Source organism: Myiozetetes cayanensis, unplaced genomic scaffold, assembly GCF_022539395.1.
Source record: "Myiozetetes cayanensis isolate MyiCay16 unplaced genomic scaffold, myiCay2020 scf5-8, whole genome shotgun sequence".
In the NCBI taxonomy this organism is placed as follows: domain Eukaryota; kingdom Metazoa; phylum Chordata; class Aves; order Passeriformes; family Tyrannidae; genus Myiozetetes; species Myiozetetes cayanensis.
In genome coordinates this window covers 20,044,466-20,065,593 of record NW_026087742.1, presented here as the reverse complement: position 1 = coordinate 20,065,593, position 21,128 = coordinate 20,044,466, and the positions used below count along the sequence as shown (strand labels likewise).

The window sequence follows — 21,128 nt, the reverse complement described above, 5'->3', positions numbered from 1 at the left end:
CATGCTTAAGGTCTGACAAAACAGGCATAGAAATGTGGCAAACGAAGAACCAGATCCCAAAATAAGCAAATTTTGAGCTAACACACCATAAGACCCAGCAGAGATGATATAATTTATATCTTTCAATTCACAAAGTACATAAATTTTCCTAAGCATTTTTCTTCTTAGACATTTTTCTCTGCATTGTGAATTCACCAGTGTTTTGCTACTGTTTGGAAGCGAAACTGTTAAAACTGCCCAGGACTCTTCCTGTTTCTAATGAGATGCTGCAGTCCTCAAATCAGATAAATGTGACCTGCAGAGGTGGCTGTACACTGTCCAGCAGCAGTAGCAAGTACCAAATCTTCCTCCAAGAGGGAAGTAAAAGCCAGAAAAAGATCCAGACAGTGTGGAAAAAAAACAGGGGGAAAAAGACCAGGAAAAAAAGCCTGAAGGCTTCTGTTGAAGCTCAAAGGCTAAACCCAAGAGAAGGGCAACGCACACCACTGAAGTCAGTGGCAGTGCTGGCAGGGAAGGGGATGAGCTCTAGTTCTGAGCCAGTACACTTCTCCTTGCTGTCATATTGAAAATGCTTTTTTCAAAAAATGCTGTTTTCTACAAAACACAACCCTCTCCCCTTCTCAGTAGTGTGAGCTGCTGCACCACCTGTTCAGCGTCTGGACAGTCAAGGTTCCTTGGTCCCTATTAGAGGCACTGTCATACAGTTGTAGAAACACCCTTGGTCCCAGCAACACCTATCCCTTTGTCGTGGTTAGCTTCTGCTAACCTAACAGTACCACAGGTATTCTATTTTACAGTTGTCATTACCACAGAAATAATTTGTTACAGTAAATAATCACAGAATTGGGTAAAGGCAACAGCATTCTCTGGAGCATGTAAAATTATTCCAGGCTGCAAACCCAGCAGTAATTGTTTGTGAAACCAATGCTTGGAGAGTTTGGACTGAAAACCTCAAAAAGGAAAAAGCATCCAATTATTACCACAGAGCAGGACACAAAACCTGACTTTTTGGAGAGGCAGTCTCTGCACAGATTTGCAAGCCTCAATCATTTTTAATTTGGGGTTTTTTTCCACACACACTGGGTGACCCACCGAGTATTTAGTTCAGGTTTCAGAAGAGCTTGTAACACCCACTGGGTACACCACCACTTACACTGTGTTCAAGCCAGAAGGAAAGGAACAGCTGCTACTGCTCTCCCTGCCCCAGGTTAAGCACCAGGAGTGGGAATCCCGCACCAGGAGCGAGTGAAAGTACCAGCACTCACATGCTGCAGCCTCCAGTGACCTCGAATTCCCCTCCTAATATTCCATTCTTCACTCATGCCTTATCTTTTAACTGCATTCAAGGATGTGGAAAGGTAAATAACACGGTGCACTTTACCTGGGGCTGACCCTAAAAGCTGCTTCAAAACTGCAGGCTCGGGCAGATCCTAGCCAGGACCTCTGAAGGGAGCCTAAAAGAGCTTGAGCCTACACTTCATGGCTCTGAACAACACTCTGGCTGCTAACTGAGCTCCCTGGCAATATCGAGAGGAACTAACGTCCCAAGATTTTTCTACATTAAGAAAGAGGAGATAAATTAAAGGAAGGTGGGAACCTAAAGCATGCCATCCTCAGACCTAGGTGATCTTGACAGAAGTCAGGTTTTTGCAGCTTCCTTTAAGCTTAGAGTCCCAGAAGACAGACCTTGGCAGGAGGTTTGCCCTAAAAAACACCATCATGTTGCAGGTAAACCCATGGTTGTGTTAAAAGTCACCCACCACCCACACCCTGAAGTCACTGAATGCAGGATGGAAGGCAGTATTATTTCTGAAAATGGGGAGGGAGACTTTCTTCTAGGCAGAGAACTATTCTGTCTTCATTCCTGCACCAGTAGGAGTACCAGTGTATCAGCACAGTATCAGTACAGTGCACCAATAATTTGTGAACATGTATTATAGTAACAAAAATGCTCATGACTCCAAGCTGTATCTATCATGAGAACTCCAGAGGAAAGTCACCAAAAAAATGCTGCTTCAGTGCAAGCATTGGTTTTACTGGCTTTAGTTTGTTTTCTGCTATAGGTATTGAATCTGTAATTCTCCTCCTTAAATTGTTCATGCACTGATTGGGAGTGCAGGTTGTGCAGTTGAAACAACCAAATCACAAGCACGCCTACCAAGTAAACCTTGCAGGGATAGGAGGGAAACTTCATGCACCAGAGTCTTCAAGCTGCCTACACATGGAGCAGTTTCCTCCTGCAGGGTTCCTGGGAAAATCCATTCAGCCATTTAATGGCTTTATAGAGCAAGTAATATAGAGACAGAAATACAGGGCACTGGGAGGGAACACATCTTAGACAAAGCAAGGCATTTTTGGATAGGCTTGGACAGTTTCTGGCCCTTTTTAACACCAGTTGGGATTGGCAGAAATTTTGTGGAGGAGAATAATTTTTTCTCTGCTGTTCAAGAAAGATGAAGATCATGGCTTCATTCACTGCACAGATCAGCCTCACTAGGGCAGTAATAAACAAAGTGTAAAAGAGGTAGATCAAGTCTTCAACCTGTGTAAAACATAGAAAGCTTTTAAGAGATCAAACAATCCTCTTCTTTACTCCTAAGCTGAAAATGGGAAGCAGAAGTGACCGCAGAATATTTTAATTCAAACTGCCCCTGTTCTGCTTTGTCAGTCAAGACTAGTGTTAGCATGTACTTCAGGAAGGTCCCAGTACCCTTGTACTCTGCTATACAAGAGTAAAACTTTGTTTTACCCTTTTGCTGTATTCCTGTGTTCAATTATGGGGTCATTTCTCAAAGGGAGTTTTGACTTGGACAAAACTTGAGAGCTGGGACTCGGACATGACCACAAGTCCATAGATCTGCCTGCTGCATTCAACACAACTGACTACAAGGTGTGAGGAACTTGCCTTCAGAACCAAACAGGAGTCAATCTCAATGTCTCAGATGGTTCACCTTGTTTCTCTCAGGAGGCCCAAAGCAGGCAGCTGCTCCTTCTCACCAGGAGTGCTTGCTGTGGCATCCCAACAGATTAGGCTCCATTCTCCATGAAGCTATACGTTATTAATCTTATCTGAAGCAGACAGTGCTGACGCCCAGCTTCCTCAGTGTCTGGAAGAACACCAGCTGTCTCCAGCTCAGCCCAAGTAAACAGAGAGAAAGTGTGCATGCATTATGAAGAAATATTTCTTAAAACTTCGCAGCATTCAGAATCCTTCTCCTCCTCTTTACCCGATGTGCTACCAAAGCAGCTGCCTGGGATTCATACTCCACTCCACTGGTCTGCATGCCCAGGTGCAATAGACTCTTTTCTTTGTCTTTGCTTACAAGATAACTGTGCCACTTCTTCTCGCACAAACCTGGCCCCAACAGCCCATTCCATTGGGAGGCTTTTTTGGGATGGGTCACACAAGGCACTGTCTTTACCACACCAACAGAAGGAGATGCCCAGATTATGCAGTCAGCTGTAGATAGGACAGCACACCTCCCAGAACTCAGGAGTGGACACTAAAGAAAATTAATGTTCTCAACAATTCCTTGAAATGTACCTATTAGAGGTACTTCATGAGCTTGGTTTAAAGGTTCAGCAATTTCTATGATCCTTTTTTGTCACCAGCTGTGGAGCATTACAGCCAAGAGATACCACATAGTTGTTACTGTTGTATTTAAGAAAGTTATTTTCTACTGAAACACAATCAAACTGAGGAAGAAACTTTTATGTTGAATTTAAAAACTGGTTCATAAGAGGCAGTGGATAAAACTCATATTCACCACCCCTTCTCAGAACTGATCAAAATAACTGGGTGGCAAATTACAAAAAAAACAGGAAGAATGGATTTTTACTGACTCACAGAGCTTTCAAAGCCTCCAGCAACCTCAGAGATATTTTAATGGGTGTGTAGACATGGCATAGACTGGTCACAAATACATGGTTCAAGAGGTAGATTTACTCCTTAGGAAGCAAAGAACAGGGTCCTGTAGCTAATTTTGCACCAGCAACTTGTCTTCGACCAGTTTTGGATTTCAGGATGCAGCCCAGCAGTGAGCTGGTTTATGAACAGTCACATTAAGATACACATACCTTGCATATCCTTTCTTCTTGAGGAATTCAGGAGTCTCTACTGTGTCAACATTACATATAAGGAAGTACTACTTTTTTTTAAAAAGCATTTTAGTCTGGGGTAAAATAATTACCAAACAGTTTTTGACACCCTAAATCAGGAACTGAGACTTTGCTAGCAAGTGGGAAAGTGTTTTACAGTTTGAAATGTTACGGCCAAGCCATGAAAGATCATTCAAACAACCTTAAATGGCTCACACACAGTCATTTTTACTGTAGAAACTGAGACACCATGTTCAGGTCTAGTAAAAGCACATTATTTGTTATTATGGAAAAGACACTAATTCAACTCACTATTTCCCACAGGTTTACAGCACTAATAAATCCAGATTTGTGTCATTAATCTCTAGCATTAATAACTACCAGTAAGAGTGCAGTAAGTGGTGATTAAAGCAACAGAAGTGCCCCATAATACAGATGTCACTGCCTTTGTGTGCGGAGGCACCGTGTGGTAAGACCGGGCTCCCTTTACGCAGTTGGGCTCTCCGATGAAAGCTGAATTTGGATCATGTTAGTGTAATAACACGTTCCCAAGCTTTTATTTTATTTTTTTAAATTGGTAATTATAATGAAACACTACGGCTGAACAGTATCACCCTCACCCACTTACACCGTCAAAACAAGATGTCATTGTTACTTTTTCTAAAGCTTGTTTTTGGCAAAGCAAGTCATCTGTACTCCCAGGTACTGTTTAGAAAGCAAAATTAGTAGATTAAGCCATTTACCTCCTCAAGTACTGCACTTTTTACGTTGCCATATTTACCACATGACTTCAGGCATGGCAAATAAAAGTCTGTCATAAATCTGTGATTGCCTCTGAGCTGTTTGACAGGGCTCTTTTATTCCTCTTGGAGCAGGCTGATTAAGTTTTGCAGCACAAACCCCAGTATGAAGAACTTGAAAAAAATAGATTTCCAAGTAGAAGGCTGAAACATATTACATATTCATACTTAAATTCCACAAGGTAAACTTACTCATATATTTACCTGGCAAGTATGTATGAAGGTGTTTTGACTGTTTATCATCATAGCAAAGGAAGACCAGATAAGCATTTATAACTTGTCAAATTAGCTATAGCCTATAGGCTTCTCACACTCATATCTGGGTTTGACTCTTACCATCTTTCTATGCATCTCTATTTAGATATTTTCACTAAACCTTCCTCACAAGGCAATGACAATTACTTCCAATGGGAACCTGATTTCCAATTAACCAGTGGTCTTAGGAGTCTAATGTCTCACATAATATAAGGATCTGGAGCCAAGATCTGCCTGTTTATACAGTACAAAGCAATTTAAATACAGAGTAATAACAGAGTTTGATTTTAATCACATTAGACACAGTATTTGTCCAAGAAAAAGCACAAGGGGAATACACTAAAAACCAAAACAAAATTAACCCCCCAAAACTTGGCCGTTGGAAGAAAATTATGGCTGCATCTCCCATGTTAGAAACGTTGATAAATGAGTTCTGAGTTGCTGCCAAGGTTACAGACATTCTGAATACTTATTGGCTGCTCAGATACCAGTCACAAGATTTAAAGAATAAACCAACATTTAGTTTTGTATAGATCTCATACTTCACATAAAATTATACAAGCTGTTTGCTTTTTTTCCTGTTTTGTTTTGTTAAAACCAACCACCATTCTGCGTGTGTTTAGAAGAATACACATTTATTGGGAGTCTTTTAATCAATCATAGCAATTTATAAACCCATTTAAAAAAATAAATATTTAGAGGTCATGTAAACAATGAACTCAAAGAATGGCTGAGATCCAAGCATTGTGTAGACTGAATGATGTGATCCTCCAGACATTTTTCTGCCCATGTGGAGCCATCAAAGAATTTTGTGGGTTTTTTTTAAACATCAAGACAAAAATTAAGGAAGGAAATAGAAAGCCATATGAGGATTGAGAACAACGAAATGAGACAAGGGTAATGCAAGAGGGGTCATATCCCACCACTCAAACATGGGCCAGCAGAAGGGAAGGAATGAGATCAGAAGAAAAGTCAGAGCAGCAGTGGCGGCCAGGTCTTTTCTTGAAGAGAGCTTAAGAGTAAAATTAAACTAAAAACCAATCTTCACACTTCAGATATCAGCTACTCTCTGCACTCTCCTCTCCTCACTCATTTGAATAGGGCTTTCACTAGACAACCATTTTCAATTGCCCACTTGGACCCTGAGGTGCTTGAGAAAGTGCCGAGGACTCAGTCGTCATGTCAGCATTAAATGTGATTGGCAAAATACTCTGCTCCACTAATATCTTTCCTTGATCAAAGAACTTCCTGGGGGTGATCAAGGAAAAGGGAAAGAAGAAATAACACCTCACTCTTGACAAATTATCTGCCATTTCAGACCACAGGCCAACCCTAGAAAAGTGCTGCCTCTGCTTCAGTTCAACAAGAGCACAAGAGACTGAGGTACCTTCTCCTGACTTTGACAGCCATGCAAAAGATTATTCTCCTGCCTTGCCACCAACCACGCCAGGTCTCTGTAGCAATTTGCAGCAATATACTTCATTGGGCTACTCTGCTAAATTAGTTGCAGATGCTTCTGTAGTAAATCTTTTCTTAGCTGTGTGCTTCAGAAAAAATGAACTGGAAAAGTTTGCTTCATCGGTTCCATATCAGCCACAAAACTCCACCAAGTCAAACTCAAAGGCCCCTGGAGAATTCTGGAGCAGCACTGTCACATCCTGATTTTACAGTTTCCTCCACTCAGTTGAAAGGATGTTTAAAACCAACATTTCTGGGGACAAAGAAAATCTCATTTCATTCTTCTCTCATTATTGAAGCGTGGCTGAAACCTTCTATTCTCAGAACAGTCAAAAATAAATAAATGCTGCTACTTTCAGGGAAATTTTAGCCTGAGAAGTAGAATTTCTCACAAGAACTTTTGAGTAGCTGAAGATATGGGAAGGGACACTTGCTCCCAGCTAAATAACATGATTATATGGTCTCCCTTTAAGGTTCATTTGCACAAACAGAGGTGAATCTGTCAGTAAATTGCACAGTAATTTATCACCATGCCCATATATCTCTCATCCTGTAACTGCCATACACCTGAATATCATCAGGAAAGCAGATCCCATACTCAAAGTGAATGCCATTTAAGGCCCTCCTGTGAACTCAAGCTCTGTTTCAGACCCTGTGATGCTGCTTCTTAACACTGTGACAGCAGCCACTGTGCTGACAGTCAGGCTGTTCCTTAGAAACAACACTGCCCTTCCATGCCTGACTCTTCTTGTTTCTCAGGTTTACCTCTGTATCTGAAAAGCTTGTTTGCTGCTTCCACTCATTTACACCATGCATTAACACCCTACATATTAAACCCTTAGTTCTTCATTTTGGGTTTAAGGTTGAGACTGAGTATCTAATAATACCCAGGATGCTCAAGCTATAGCCTAAAACTACAAATTACAGTCCTTTTGCAAGCAGCTTCTGTATCCATACTGCAAAAATACTACAAAAAGCTTATCAAAAAAACCCTCAACTTCTATACAAGTAGAGTGAGATTTCAGAGGACAGCCACTATCTTTAATGCAAACAGATATGCCAGAGCACAGAAGGGTAAGATGATTTTTCTCAAATCACACGCCAAGTTAACGGTATTGCCAGGAACAAAATGCAAATCTCACTGATGTGGTAAAATATCTAAAAGCCCACATGTGGCTTTTCTGCTTATTTATTGTATGTGTCTCTAACTCTACTTATTTTTCACATGGTGAATATGCAAAACTGAACGATGCTTTTCCCAACAGTTGGGAAGTGTTACACGTTATTTTCACTGAGTGAGTTACCACCAGAGTGGGAAACATTCCTTTGAGGAACCTTCGCTCATTTAAAATCCTGTGCCTTCATGTTTGCAGTTACCACGTGCCAGAGATATTACCATATTTCTCTTATTTCGGAAAATGCTTTGTGGTTAAACGGGGCGCATCCATCCTGCCCCTTACTACTCGTAAGGTTGCTTCTCCAAGTGCCCACTGTGCTGAACTCCACAAGGGTAAGTTCAAGTTACAAGTTATACTCACAAAAGGGAAAGAAAGCCATCAAGCATCCCCTGCTGTGTCAGTGGTGCATAGGCAGGGAATCTCAAACAGGCAGGGAAAGAGCAGTTGCTGTTCTCCTCCTACTCCCTGCTTTGCACGTGCAAGATTCTCCTTTCACAGGACACCGTTAGTGACTCCTTGTCCCACACAGAGCCCACAGTGTGGTTCCCACTGCACATCCCCTTTGCTCTGCCTCTTAGGGAAACAGGATTTACACATGGCAACCACAATATCTCTGGGTGTATGTCTGTATCTGCGTGTTGATCCCAGAATTTTTATCTCGGCCCACAGCTATTGAGCCAAGGTTTGACAAAAGGCTGGAGAAAGCAAATTCCTGCACGTTCTTACAAGTTTTGTGCAAACAGGCAGGAAGGCGATTCTATAATTATCTTCATGAAAGGCAAGGCTGGCATGTGCGATCCCAGAGAGAACGGAGAATCCCAGCAAATTCCTCAGCCATGGGAAAAGTTTCCACTGAGACTCAGAGTCAACCACTGGACAGAAATTTATAGGAAAGTAGGCATGTTCAACCCCAGTGCTCAGAAAACTACTCATCTGGCCAGTCAGGCACCACAAAACATAGTCATTTGAATGATTTATTCCATTCTTTGTTTTAAGAAATCTTTCCCAGCACTGGAACAGGAGAGAGGCAAACTGGTGGGTGACACACATTTGCTAGCACAGCTTTATAAAAGCAGATTTTGTATTTTCCATATTCAGCAAAAAATAGCCAATGACAGGGTGTGGCAAGGGATCCTGTGTGTAGCTAAGCTTGTTTTTTCAGACACTTGGCACGCATGTAACGTTCAAATACAGAACAGTGTCCATTCTGAAATAAGCACCATGGTAGGGCCAACATATCTGTTCTGGGGTAGCCAAGTTTACTTTCTCAAGGTCTGTCAGAGGACAGATATTTATTATGAATATTTTGATCACACATCCCCAACCAGCACTGGCCGTGGCTGCTTAAATAAGAGGGGAAAGGGGAAGACTGACCCCCATTATCAACCCTGTTGAAGTCCTGCCCTTTATTTGTCTGTGCCCAGTTCAGCCACAACAAATCAACCTGGTAAATGGCCCATTACTTATGCTGTTTACCACTAACCCTGCTTATGATGAGCCAAGGCAGTCACAGAGCAAAGGCAAGCCACTCACCGGGGAGATCTGCAGGCAATTATGGGAAGCAGGCAGTGACCTTTCAGCCAGCAAAAACTACAGCAGGAAGACAGTGCTTGAACAAACCTTATCATGGGACATAAAACTTCTCCACTGGCTTAATAATGCAAGGGGAAACTATTTCCCACTGCAGTTTACTATGTGAGGATGTAGCCTCAATACAAAAGGACACATGAATTTCCAGGCTCAAACAGTTGTGACAGACCACAGCATGCACACTCTTAAAGACTTCAGACCTGGTCAGGCACATATCACCTTGCCCACCACAGCAACAGGTACCTGCAAGAACCAGGTACTTAAAAACAGAGGCAGCACACTCTGGAGGACAGGAGGGACCCTCAGACACTGAACTGCCCAGAGGGTCTCCCTAGTTAGAGACACACTTTCCCTTGAACCTTCATCCTCCCAGAAACTAAACAGACACTATGGCAGGAGAGCTGTGGACTCCCTACAACTCCATCCACATATCCCAACTGCATCAAATCTTGCTACTTGCTACCACCACCCTCTCTCCACCCTACAGATAGCTTCCTTCCTTCCCCACATGAAACTTTGAATGTTATTTTTCACAGATAGAAATTACCAACACAGATAGAATTATTAGATTACTTAAAAAAATATTTAAAAAAGCTTTCTGTTTGCACCAAATATATCTCTATCTATTCCAACCCTCTCTGGTTCAATCTTTATCTATAAATACTTTCATAGGATTTATTCAATTTATTTTCTAGTTTCCCAGGTGATGACATGACAGACCTTCAACCTGGTCTTGCGCAATCAGCAGAGGAGAGGTCAGTGAATTGGCAATAACAAAGTATTTGAGAGCCAGCAACAGGGAGGGGGAGGTCAGATACCTAACAATAATGCACCAGCACAATTGCATCCTTTCCTCCACAAAGACTCCAGCATAAGAAAAAGCTTTAGGAGCAGAGCCTTCACACTGTAATCTCCTGCCCTGTTTTGGTCTGGTACTTAAGCACAGTCTGATTTACTTGCCTTCACCTATGACTGGGGACCTGCAACAGGGACAAAAACCTTGCACCTGAAATCTAGAGAAGGGTCCAAAACACAACAGTTCATACACATCTGTGAAACTTGTAACAGACAATCAGACAAGGACCTCAGTTTAGTTTTTCTGCCCTAGTTTTCTGTTGCTTTCACACTCCTCAAGTAGATAGCGATTCCTCATATTAGGAATTTGGGATGAATATGGATTTCTTGCCATGCTGGATTTCACGCATGTCTGCCACCACCAAAACGGGTTCAGCGTGCCTCTTCCATGGAAAACAATGGGAAAACCATTCCAGCAAAGCTGTTCTGTCAGGGCTGGGTCATGATACTGGCAGTGAACGTGGGCTATGGGAAACTCCTGAGCAAGTCAGATCCCTGATATGAAAAAAAGTGGGCCTGAAAGACACTTATGTGAGGCAAGAGGATGGGAGAACACTTCTCCTTAGTAATACTGAGAACATTAAAAGGCTGAAGTTTGGCGTAGAGAAACACACAGGCTGAAACATCATTTCCAAAAAACCCCAACACCCTAAAAGCCCTCCTCCCCGCATGGACTCCTGCCCAGCAATATAAGCCCCTAGAGTTGGCAGCTCAACAAAACACTTCAACTTCTCTCATCACAGGAGAGCCTTATTAGCTCACCAGAACATGGGAATGTATATGAATAAAAAAAGCAGCAAAATATTTTTAAAACATCGTTTTATATCCAGACCACTTCTCCCTCCTCAGTAAGGTCTCAGTGTAGCTGCTCCTGTTAGCGAGGGACTGGAAGTAGTGATATTTCAGGCCTATTCTTCGGCAGCGCTTTAAAATCCCTGGCTCTGAAGCAAGCCTGCCAATCAGCCACCTTGCTCTGTTTGCACACAAACCCAAGTCGAGTAACCTGAGGAGACATTAGCAACTCAACACTCACCACAGCTTCACGCCGTGGTCTGACCAAGTGGCACAAGCTCTTAACCACAGCACGCTGCGCACGCTAATCCCTCCTTGATACTTCATGTCAGCTCCCACTGTGAATCACCACAGACAGCAAGGGATTTTGGCTTAACTAGTGGACTCAATTGCACTTGCACTTTTTTGGGAGAAAAAGATTATCATTCCTACCTAAATCACACAATGATCCTGACTGCAGCCCATCAGCAATCTCCAGATGGTGCCTTACCAGAGCTAATGTGAAGCCAGGGGTATCACTGCCTGAACAGCTCAGCCGTTCCCTTCAGGGGAAAACACCAAAGCAGTTGATGTCATTTACACATTACCTGACTGCGTGGAGCAAACTTGTTGGCAGCCAACCACAACACAGCAGTGACACTTTAAAGGAAGTGTTCAGGACATGCTTTTCATTACCACAGTCAATCCAAACACAGCATCGCTGCTTCCACCTTATCCCACTGTGCAAGACATTAAAAAGCTAAAGCAACAGCAATGTGTGGCTGATGAAGACATTCCACTGGGAACTAGACTAGGCTGAACACTGTGCAGGAACATCAGGTTACACATTTTCTGTATCCCAAGGTGTTTTCTCATGGCACGTTAGACTTTCTGATTATATTTTTTTGGTATAATTAACAATTGTGTTTAAGCTCCTTGAGGCTCAAGTGTGCTGGTTTTGGCTGGGGTAGGGTTAATTTTCTTCACAGTAGTTAGTACGGAGGTGTATTTTGGATTTGTGCTGGGAACAGGTGACAACACAGGGATGTTTTCCTTATTGCTGAGCAGTGCTCGCACAGAGTTGAGGCCTTCTCACACTGCCCCATCAGCGACTGGGCTGGGCTGCACAAGGAGTTGGGAGGGCACAAAGCTGGGATATCTGACCCCACCTGACCAAAGGGATATTCCATACATGGAGTCATGCTCAGCATATAAGCTGGGGGAAGAAGGAGGAAGAAGGATGTTCAGAGTGATGGCATTTGTCTTCCAAAGTCACCATTACATGTGATGGAGCCTTGTTTTTAGGGGATTGCTGAGCACCTGCCTGCCCATGGGCAGTGGTGAATGAATTCCTTGTTTTGCTTTTCTTGCATGTGAGGCTTTTGCTTTACTTATTAAACTGTCTTTATCTCAACTCATGAGTTTTCTCACTTTTCTGATTCTCTCCCCTATTCTGCTGTAAGGGGAGAAAGCGAGTGGCTGGATGGTGCTTAATTGCTGACTGGGGTTAAACCATGACAACAAAGAAAAAAATCAATTCAAATAATGAAAAAAAAAAAAAGATGGAAAAAGACTAAAAAAGCCAACAACCCCCTCAAATTAATTATTTTTCTTATGACTTCTGTTTCCCTCTGCACCTCCTTAGCTTTAAAAATATGAGAGTAGAAATGGATAGTCCAAAAAAATCAAAATTTCAGTAACACAGCACTAGGCACTTACTTACAACATTAGGCACTGATATTGTAAGTTGATAATACTAGATCTGCTCAGAAAAACTGCTGTGATCTTGTGTGATTAAAACCTAAAAGCAACAAACTGCTCAGACATCCAGTGGGTGAGGGGAATGAAAGAAGTTTAAAGGCCTCAGTTCCAGAGCAAGGAGGCAGGGTGGCACAGAAATGTGTGCAGCCAACAGGGCACAGGGAAAGAATTCATCTGACTTGCCCATCCAGACAGGCCATGTACATTAAGAAATACCCATGGCATTCACAGCTGGCTGGTTTGGAGGGAGCAGTGGATGAGAGCCTGTTCAAAGCAAGGCTCCTTCTCTCATCTACACTGGGAACAAGTCTTTCAAACACTATAAAGAGCAAAGTTTTTGAAGGCATGACTGCTCTTGATGGATGTGCCAATAAATTAATAGCTCTGCCAGCATAGAAGGAGTCAATTATCTGAATACAAGACACCACACACTGTCACTTCTAAAACAAGGTCAGTTTTTTCCTTCCAACTGATATCTGAAATTTGCCAACAGCAATAAAAAAGTATTCGAGATAAAAAATAGGGAAGAACAAACATAGGGATTTAGCTGGAAAAACAGTCAGTTTTTTTTTTAATAACAGTTAGTATTTTTAATTGCAAATGGAATCAGAACACATTCTCCTAGTTACGATGTAATTTAAGCAGCCTATTACTCAGTATTGTGTCAAATCAATATTCTGTAAAATGTTAACCTCCATCTCAGGTTCATTCCCCTACCCTGTAACAATATCCTTGTTCCAAAAAACCACTACATTTAATCCTAAACTTCATAAAGCAGATAACAAATGCTATTGCACTTGACTCAAGAGAATAACTCACCCAATTCTCTTGAAATTTCTAAGGAAACTCCTGCTGGTATAATATTTAAGACTTTGGTCCCCAGAGCAACATTTCTCATATGACTTCAGGCCTAAAGCTACCTAAGTTGCATCAAAACTGCTCAGACATGTTGATGCTGGCATCAGCTCAAGTTCTTTTAAAATACAGTTAAGATGTGCAATAAAGGACAATGAAGTCACCACATGAGAAAAATTTTCAAAGTTAATGATCAGAAAAAAAGAAGGCAGATCTTAATATAAACATGAGCAATCATTTCAAAGGGTGGCCGAGTGCCCTCTTCACTCGGAGCTTGCTCAGCCATTATGTTCTTCAAAGTACTGCATGTCTTACCCTTCAGCTCTATTAAGACGCTATCGATCAAGGACGAAGACACAGATTAATATGTGACCTTCCAGAGGTGTTTGAAATTCCATCTGATCCTCATCAAAGGAAAAAATTCCTCACCCTTACTACAGAATGTAACAAGTTACCAAACGCCCCTGAGCGGGATAGCTAAAATATCGCCTTCCCCCACTGCAACACCATCAGCTCCAGGTGAACCATATGGGTTCTCCATGTGATCCTCATCTTTCAATAGTGGCTTTGAACCAAGAATGTTACTATTGAAGAACAAGGGCGGAAGGGCTGAATCCCAAGATAAGTAAGCAGCAGGGCTGACCTCATATGCTGTTCCCTAGGGCACACCATTTAGGATTGCATGAGGTTCCTGGAAACGGTATATGAAAAACAGACATTGAGGTTTTACCATTCACAGGCAGGAAGCAAACAACGTTTAGCAGGAATTAAACCCACTTACTATTCAGAGAAATTTAAAACACAAACCCCACACAAAAATCATGCAGGGGTTAAAGCAGTACTTTGATCCATGAGGGAACACAGCAGGAACAGGTCACAAGAAAGTTGCACACATGCACACCTGCAAAGGTACAGAGAGAACTAGAGCTACGGTTTTCCAATGCTCTTCAAGAAACATGGCCACTGCATTAGAAAAATCAGAATTACATTAGCTTGGCTCAGAGGCACTCCCAGAAATGTCAGTAGAAAAAACCCACCAAAACCTCCAAAACAAACAACACATTTCAGTGGGAAAAAAATTAAGCTACTGGTGAGTACTTCTGAAAATCCTCCCCATCCTACTTACACTCTCTGCTGAGAGAAAGTGGTGTGAGCTGTCAAAGCATTTCAGCTTTCGTCCACTTTGAGATCTATCCCATGCAGATGAGGATACGCCTGTTTTTCCCCCTTTATACATGGAAGAAATCAACTCTACAGAGTATGTACTTTCAACATTTCTTAATACTGAAGATTCTCCTTCTGTTCTTAAGATGCTGCTGACATTCAGGGAAGTTAACTGGGAAATAAAAGGTTTGAGAAGAATCAACAAAACAGGGAAAAAAAAAAAGCAGAAGTAACATATGATTGGCCGAAAATGTCATGCCTTTGACTGCAGCAAGCCACCATCTTTTATTCAAAAAAAGTCCACTTTTTTTTTTCCACTGTGACAGCCTCAAAGACAAGTATCTCTAGACTTCATATCACAGGTACCTCAGCTGCCCAAGCTGCAGTATTAGGACCCATAGTTGAAGGCATCTGGTGTTGTTCTCAATTCATATACGCCATGACAAGCTTATGTGGACTGCACTGGTCATCCATAACAGAAACAATACAAATCCTGCATTGCTCCCCTGCCACCTAGCTGGTCTTAAGATCAGGTAAAACCAGAACAATGATACTGAACCAGGAGAACATCAGCAAGCAATTATTTAAGGAAAAGACTTTTGCTTGAGTTAGACAGGTCTATAGTGATCTCCCTTAGGTTTTTTTCCCCAGTAAATTGCAAGTTGTTCTGAGAAGTTGAGGAATATTGAATACTCAGGCAATACTCTGAGTCAATATTTTGTGTTTTCTTCCCTGGTAATGAGGTAATGAAGAAATAATTTTAAAAGTACAATACTCATTGCTTAGTGTCAGCAGAACTCAAAGAGCCACGTATACATTTTAATGTACTTATCAACCACAATGCTAGAGAAAACTACATGGGCATGCAACTACTCAGTCTTTCAAAACAGACACCAGTTTTTGGCAAAAAAAAATTAGGTTTTTTTTCAGTACCAAAAAGCCATATTTTTTAGGACCATAGAAAGATGAAGAAAAACATCTTTTGTTCAATTCCACCTCATGCAGCCAAAGTCTCACAACCAACTACTAAAAAAGCATTATCTTGATGTAGCCAAGCAGTACTACACTGATATCTGGGCATTATCCTGGTGCCAGAAACACTTGATTCATAAAAATCTGGAATTCTGTGAAAAAGCTGATGGGACATAAAAATCTCAAGTGACAGGTGCACCATCAGTGCACTGAGAACCTCTCAGCTTTGAGTCCACACATTAAAAAATGTAAACATTTACATTAGGTTCTGCAAGAGAACAGACACATACTCCAGGACATCCCAAGGCCAACTCACTGCTCTGCCCCCCAGCTTTATAATTCTCTACTATATAAGTGAAATAAACCCAGCTCAAAGCAGCATTCTGAAAACTGAATGTACTCAAAAGTTGCTCCATTTAAATGTTCCCATGTCCTAACAGACAGGTATAAAACACATGAAAAATACCAGGAATTCGGTTTTAGGAACTGTGATCTCACAGATGAGAACAGAACAGTTTCAGCTGAAGTCAGTGGAATTATACCCTCTGACATGAGATCACAACAGGCACTCAGAACATACCTTAACTCATAAAATCCCCAGATGCTATGCCAGTGGCCAACATCTATATTAGCCACATGTGCATTATCCTGAAAGGAGGTTTTAATTATTTTTATAGTGAGATAATGTTCCCTTGACAATCTTAAAGTCGAGTAGCATGTAACAATTAAATTTCATTCTTGGGAAGACAACAGCACACATCTGCTACTTTGAATCTCTACAAGAACTAGCAATTTTTCCATTTCTTCACAATAACAGTGACTTTCCCACAACACCATAAAGCTATGGACAAACTCCCTACAGAAATTTGAGAAGAAAGTGGGATAAAGTCTTCTCTGAGGCCAAGTGCAAACTGTAAGTTTTACGCTTGGCCAGTTGCAAGAAAAATGGGAAAGACAACACTTCATTCTGTAACAAAGTATCAGCTAACATACTTAGCAGAAGGAAACCTGTTCTTCACCAGCCAAATCTGACTTCCATTCAGTGAACTAAAAATATCTCTGCAGAGGTTTGACCTCAAAATTTGGAACTTTCTTCCTTCCAGATGCACAATAGCTTAAAATTATGCATTTTCAGGTAAGGATCCCAAGGCCCCCCTACTGTCTATTCCCCACAGAAGTTAATCACCAAGCATTAGGTAGCACAGCCAACGCTAGAGAAGGAAACACTGCTATCCCTGCTTATGGATAGCAAAAAGAGCCATCAGTCCCTTCTGTGTTTTCTAGGATACGCTTTACAGGATTGTTGTGCAAGGTTTAGCACGCTGCATGATGCCACCACTGACCCTTCCCAGTGCTGCTCTCTCGTGTTTGCTCCTAAATGAATTAGAAGAAAGAAAAAAGCACAGTCATCAGGGCAGTGAACAAACATACAGACACATACTTAGGAGATGCATAGAAACGGTAACCTAAAGATGGCTATAAGGAAAACCTATTTAAAGCTTGTTTTGCCAAAAGGAAAACAGGGAGCTGACATACCTTAATCAGCAGCATCACTAAAGATCAAACCAACTGTTGACCTCAGGTACTTAATCCAAATTACAATTTCATTTGTCTGTGCAATTGAAGAGAGAGCTCAGGGTTTTTTTAATTAAAAGAAAAAATACTGTCCCATAAGTAAGGATTTCTTCTAATGTGTCACCTTAATTCTTATAATGCCATGGCTGCATGTGGAAACACTCACTCAGGAGCGGTGGCAGCATCACACTAGTTTCTCTAAAATGTACAATCCCATAATTTTCCCAGCATGATCCTGTGGGCAAGGAGACAAAAAGGTTAGTTGTGGTCATGCCTAAAGAAAACAAACTTTAGTTTCTGGAGAATAATGTTCCTCTAAATGACTGTTCACCAGCATGGTGATGCTATGAGGGACCTCATCACTATGTCCCTCCCCTGTCCAGTTCACACAAAAGAGAGTGTCCAACTCTCCAGCAGCACAGTGACTGCAGAGTCGCACTGCAGAATGAACTGAATGCCACCTGGCATCCTTTTCAACATACTCACAGGAGATACAGATCTTGCTACATGCTCTGCAGACCCCAGGACCAGAAATGTTCATTTAGACATGCTACTGGAGGTTACCTACATTCACGGAAGGAATGAATCCTAATTCCCACCAGCAGCTCTACCCCAGCACACTAATAACAAATGACAATCTGCCACCCAATGTGACCACTTCTGACCACTTTGAACCAGAGCTACTTTTCTGTCAGTGGCCAAACCATGGTGATGAAATAGATTTCTTCATGTGATGCAATCCTCTGCCATGACATGGATACTATAAGACAGTGTCATCATCTTGCATTTTCTTTTGTGAATGAAGATGCTCAGTCTGACCACTTATGTGTCAAAAAGAGGGAAAAGGCCAGCTGAGAAGGAAGCTCTGGATTGTTTCTTGGCAATGCACTCTGGCCCTGGGCTCTAAACCCTGACAATACCACACACAAAGCAGGTTATGCTCTTCACCCAGCAAACGACGAGATGCATCTCCTCAGCAAAGGGAGTTCTTGTAACTCTCTCTGGCTACAACTCTGCCAAGTGAGAAACACAAGGCTGGAAATTGGGCTGTCTCACAGCAACAGAAGCTAAAAACTACAAGGATAGTAATGAAAAAAAAAAAGGTTAAAATTCACAAATGAAGTGAATTAGAAAGGCTCAAGTAACCTCAAGCAAAGAGCAACAAATCCCAGAGGTGTTCTGCCTTGCCAAGACAAGAGAAGCAGCTGAGTGTGCAAGGGCGAGCACCAATCCATTTTGGCTGCCTATGCACAAAATGGGTGGAGGAGCTCCAATGGTAGCAGGAACACACATCGAGGGAGAACATACAGACAGACAGAGCACCACACTGGACAAAATATACTTTTCCCCTACCAGAATAGTTTAGATGTGCAGTTGTTTGATTCTTACCAAATTTAAAAGACTAATCAGCCTATTAGGACAAATTCCTGTGACAAGTTGATCTTATATCACCAATGATGTCATGATATTATATTGTCAGGGATCAAGAGCACCAATAGGATTCTCCATGCACAGGGACACTAAGGGATAGAACTCCCACAGCTTTCCTTCGGGGATGATCCTTAACATTAATCCAGCATGACATGTTTACAAAACTCCCAAGTACCTCAGTATAATAATCTGGCAGATTATACTCTGTTCTGTAGTTTTTCCTCCAAATAATGTACAGGTTAGGATTTTTATTTTTTTTAGTAATTTCAGCATAGCTAATGAGTGGTTCAATAGCTCCCCTAGTTTTTGGCTACATTTGTAGAGTCCAGTAAAAGGAACTGCTGGAAAGTGGGCACACATTTTTACATTAAAAGGAAATTCATGAGTTCCTACTCTTGGAAGCAATAGTTTCATCCCATACAAGAAATGACACCTCCTTTATTGGCATGGGGATGAGGAAAGGGCAATTACAAATCATGCAGTCATTAGGAATATGAGACATCTCAAAGACAAAATCTAAACAGATGGACTAAACTTTTCTACAGCCACTGGCAAAGAAAGTGAGTATAATTATGTAGGAACAAAGAAAGCATCAATGTAGCTATTACTCAGTGCATGAGCCCTGAGCAACTCGATTTCATTATGCTATGTTTAATTTAGAGGAGTAAGAGTCCCTCCATCTGAAAAATGAATCCAAAACAAATTAAAATACTAAAGAATTAAATGTAGTAAGCATTTTAAAAGACATTCTAAATAAAACCACAGTAAAATGAATGTTTGTCATATAACAGACAAAGATGTATAGTTTGATGGGTTTTGCTTAACTGGTAATTTTGAGGTCAAGCCTTGTTTGCATATTTATTTCATTCAAACTACAAATGAGGAAAAATATATTCAGCCTCTAACATAATCTTAAGATGCCTTTGCAGTTAAAAAGATAGTAAAGTTTGCAAACAGACTTGACTTCTATTTTACATGTAAAGAAGAGCTCTTCACAGCTACCTCATAGTAACACCCTCCTTGGCAACAGCTGTAGAGATCCACCACTGTTAGCCAAGAAGAAACAAGAGCTGGGGGGGAAAAAAAGCTACTGTGGTGGGGGGTTTTTTTTGTATCTTTCATTCAGAAGTGACAAGGAGACATAGCTCATTATGTCTAAGACAATGCACAGCTCTGACCTGCTTGTCACACAAAAGCAACAAATTGCCTTCCTAAGGAAGCACCTATCTTATTAAATTAGCTAGTAGGTTGGAAACATCTTGCATCACCATGCCAGGACTTTTAGGTCATGAAGGCAGTCAAGTGGGTTCAGAGTCAGATAAGCAAATACCTTGTTCATGTTTCAAGAGCTCAAATGATGTGGTATTTCACAAACTTTTCCCTACTGCAACATTAGTTGGTTCATCCAGTTAAAAGGCTCCAGGATGAAACAGTGATATTGTGAAGGAACTAAATTGCCATCCTGTTAGGAAGGATGCTGAAGACATGGGAGAAACACCCACAAAAGCAGTAAAGGAAAGTCTATCATCTGTATTTGTACTGCTCTGCATCGCTGTGTAATCAAGTACAAAACCCATCCGGTTCTTGTTCCCTCTTCAGTCTCTCACCTTGAATCTGCCAACTTTTCCCATCCTTTAGCGGATCCTGACCATTCACATCTCTCTCACACCTCAACCCTATTAGCTCAGCTAACCTACTGGGGATCTTTTACTGTGCCTTTGACTTATACAGGAATTTTTCTGTTAGTGCAAAGGAACCCCAACTGAAGTCTTCAAATGATGCCAAAACACAAGCTGAGAGCTACATACAATTAATCTGAAAAATGAAGTGATACAGCAGTTAGATCCACTATATGTTCTTACAGTGACTAACGATTTCTTTTGTGTTTTAAAAGTAAAGACTTTTAAGAATCAACTGAAGCATGGGAAAGTATTTAATGTGATTTTCCAAAGCACAGTATTTCTGAAGCTCTGCCAGTCATGCAGTAGACTGAACACACCATTAGGAAGTATTCTCACTTGTAACCACAGTGACACAGGTTATTTAAAGCCTTGTGAGATTCACTTACAATTCTAGGTAAAGCACTCTTCTTAAAGTATTTTGCTGGCAAGTGTCCCAAGCTGTGTTCCAAAAACTAAAGAGCAAATTTCACAGCCTCTAGTCCTAGCAATTCACATCCTACAAAATAATCAAAAATTTCATCTTTTGCAAAACGGCTGGGATCCCATGCCCTTGCAAGACAGTTTCTATATTTTGTTCCCTAAAAAAAAATAAAAAATAAAATATCACAAGAGCTCCTAGCAGGTTGGAAGCAGGTCAACAAAACTAATGTCAGGGGCTTTTTATTTCCGTTATTTTAAACTCA

At 41.3% G+C, this 21,128-nt stretch overlaps 2 protein-coding genes across 4 annotated transcripts in view; one reads left to right on the top strand and one right to left on the bottom strand.

Annotated features, from left to right (window-relative positions):
- CMSS1 (cms1 ribosomal small subunit homolog) overlaps positions 1 to 21,128 on the bottom strand; it is a 222,780-nt gene that overhangs the window by 40,696 nt on the left and 160,956 nt on the right. The window lies entirely within an intron of this gene.
- FILIP1L (filamin A interacting protein 1 like) overlaps positions 1 to 21,128 on the top strand; it is a 188,596-nt gene that overhangs the window by 8,277 nt on the left and 159,191 nt on the right. The window contains exon 1 of one of the 2 annotated variants that reach the window (XM_050333119.1): positions 8,106 to 8,121. The exons of the other annotated variant lie outside the window; for it this stretch is intronic. The gene's annotated coding sequence lies outside the window, so the exon portion shown is untranslated. Of the gene's footprint in view, positions 1 to 8,105; positions 8,122 to 21,128 lie in introns of those variants that run through there. 2 annotated transcript variants of the gene reach the window in all.